Source organism: Octopus bimaculoides, chromosome 10, assembly GCF_001194135.2.
Source record: "Octopus bimaculoides isolate UCB-OBI-ISO-001 chromosome 10, ASM119413v2, whole genome shotgun sequence".
Lineage (NCBI taxonomy): Eukaryota > Metazoa > Mollusca > Cephalopoda > Octopoda > Octopodidae > Octopus > Octopus bimaculoides.
This window is the reverse complement of record NC_068990.1, coordinates 18,018,583-18,021,656: the sequence shown is the minus strand read 5'-3', so window position 1 is coordinate 18,021,656 and position 3,074 is coordinate 18,018,583. Positions and strand designations below refer to the sequence as shown.

Here is a 3,074-nt window from a genome sequence, read left to right as displayed (position 1 = left end):
TATATATATATATATATATATATATATATATATATATATATATATATGGTGCAGGAGAAAGTGAGCAAGAGAAATAAGAGGTATGTTTGTCATACAATACTACGATCATAGTTCGATCCTACAGAGTGGCAGTTGGAAACAGTGTCTTCTGCTGTGGCATTGTATTGACTCTTTGACCAGTGAATCGAATTTGATTGATGAAATTGTGCAAAAACTTGTATATATACATGCATATACATATGTGTGTATATATATATATATATATATAAGTACACATACATATAAACACGTTTTCCTAATTTGTGGTGACATTGTTCCTGTCAAGAGGAGATAAATGATTTCATACGTCTAGCTTTAATATTTTGGGATTCTAGTTTTCGCAGAAAACTTTCTCTTCTAATTAACAGTGCGCCTGATACATGTGTCTGCATTATACACTGCGCAATACAGCGTATTTAGTTGGTAGTCTGTCGGTGTCCGACAATGACAAAGTCTATGTTCTCAGCAATAAGAGCAGATGTAACTCCGCAGTCAAGAGCTGGAAGCACACAGGCGCCCACAGTTGTCACAATGACAGTCATTAGTACAGTTGGAAAGGTGAGACACCTGTACGTGAAGTTACTTTAAGTGGGACTGCCGTTACACAGCGACAATCCCACTGTCTCAGCAGAAGGAAACTTGACCCATGGCACAGAAAATCGTTACGGCTGAAGACAGGAACTGCTGCAGTGGATAATCAGGACTTCATAGTCTCGACATGTAGGCGATCCACAACCCCTACTGGCACGCCTTCCTGACTGTTGGACCTTTCTGGTAGTCTCTTCAGTCGAAATTTGTTTCTCTCTTTCTTAATTATATATATATATCATGATATCATTATAAAGCATTCTGAATGGTTCTCTATGTAATTTCTACTTCTGTCAAGTCTCACATAATCTCAAACTAGCCTCTTCCTTCCTGCCGCACTTTTTACGCTCACTTCTCACCAATAATCGGATAGTTCTACTAGTCTGGATTAAGTCTCTTTCTCTTTTACCACCACAGTATATGACTAGTTCCCGTTTGGACAAGTAAGAAATCGTTCACACAGTCGCTTGATTTGCTAGAAATAGTACTCCAATTCCCTTCAATTAAGATCATTTGCATTCCTAATTAAAAGACAAGGTGGTAACGGCTGGAACGCTTTTATAGCTCTGGTAGTTCGAACCCGACCTGAATCTATAACAATCGAATAGGGTCGTTTGACCTGCAGCTAGAAATAACAATCTATTTACCGACAAATAACAGCCACAGTCGCCTTTATAATGACGCTTAGAATACTGAAGTCCCAGATATACTGTTTCTAAAATGGGGATGTTGTGGACATGAGTTGAAAGCCGACCTGGATATGACAACAGCTACAGCAATAACTGCTGCCATGGCAACAACAAAAACAGTAAGAGCAGCAACAGCAGCAGCAGCAACAACAACAACATGAACAACAGCCAGATTTCATGATACTACGCCCTCTGCCGGAAGTATGAGGAACACAAACTCGATCTCTGGACGATTTGATTTTAGTAACTTGTATGTTTATGGGTTGTATGATGTTTTGATGCATTCGTCAGCCATTTGAGGTGGCATGGACAAAAATTATAATATCAGGCTATTTATTATCATTGTGAATACGATTATCTTCACCGAGCAATAATCATATTTTGGATAAGCAACTCACTCAATGGTATCGTTTCTACGCAATTCGAATACCGGGCATTTCCGATAGTGGTGTTCTGGTGGTGGTGATGGTCGTCGTCGTCGTCGTCGTCGATGTCGTCGTCATCGTCGCTATCGTGATGGTGGCGATGGCGTTGGTGGCGGTGACGATGATAATGATGCAGTAGTTGATTGGTTGCTATATTCCTTCTTTAAAAGAAAATAGTTTATTTTTCCGCCAGTTTAAATCTGATAAGAATGTTTCTCTCTTTCTCTTCCAGAATTTGACGAAATCACTGCAAATAAGAAATATCAATGGATTCGATCCCTCACCCTTGGATAAACCAATCACCAATAGTACCACTTCTGCGCATCTTCGAAGACTGGGTGCTTCCGTTGTTGTTGGTGGCAGTTAACTTATTACATCCCTTAAAAGAAAACAGAATCTATTTTCCTCGACATTTTAGATACGGTAAGAATTATTTCTAACTCGGAGGTTTCTAAGGTTCCTATCTTTTTTGACCGCGGGTAAGAAAAAGATTGGTGCGGTAACTTCTGAATCTTACATTCTGCTCCGTACCCTACAAACAACTCTGATCGTTCGCACACCACCTCTACTCGCCTTCAAAAAACTAATAATTTTTTCGCCTTGAAAACGGCCAGAATTTGGTGGAATCACAACAAATAAGGGATATCAATCGCCTCCACCCACTAATATCGAAAATCATATTTTTTAAAAAATCGATCAAAAATCAATGACACTTACCTTACGAGCACAGTAAATGGGGTATATCCGCTTCATGGTTTGTGTTGTTTTTTGTTATTGATATTGTTGCTGTTGTTATTTTGGCAGTCTATTTTTTATTATGATTTTTGTTAATAATTTCCTTAGTGAAGATGGTAATAACGAGGATGACAATGTTGCTATTTTTTTTCTTGGTTATATGTTGTTGTGCTTCTTGCACTAATCCACTCTTCTACGATTGCTGCTGCTACTGCTGTTGTTGTTGTTGTTGTTTATTGCGTTTACACTGCACGCATAATTTTCACAATGTAACATAGCAGCTTTCAATGAAGTATTCGTGTTGCCCTCTTTTAACAATAAATAAAGTAAACAACAAATAAATATATTTATTAATAACGTTGTTGTTGTCGATCATGACGATTATGATATTATCGTTGTTGTTGTTATTTAATTAATTCCATTTAAGTGTGGTATACCTTGTAGAGTTGAGTTTTATGCAGATACCTCATCCTCAACCACTCCCCCTTGTTAAACATTATCATCACTAACATCATTATAAGTAAAACATTTCCACTTTTGTTATCCTTATCCTTATTATTATTATTATTATTATTATTATTATTATTATTATTATTAT

General features: G+C 37.3%; 1 long non-coding RNA gene across 1 annotated transcript in view; it reads left to right on the top strand.

Annotated features, from left to right (window-relative positions):
- Window positions 1-2,865, top strand: part of LOC128248879 (uncharacterized) — an 89,142-nt gene extending 86,277 nt beyond the window's left edge. Inside the window, exon 2 of the long non-coding RNA XR_008265013.1 lies at window positions 1,974-2,865. This is a non-coding gene — a long non-coding RNA (uncharacterized LOC128248879). The remainder of the gene's footprint in view (window positions 1-1,973) is intronic.
- Window positions 2,866-3,074: the final 209 nt, after the last annotated feature.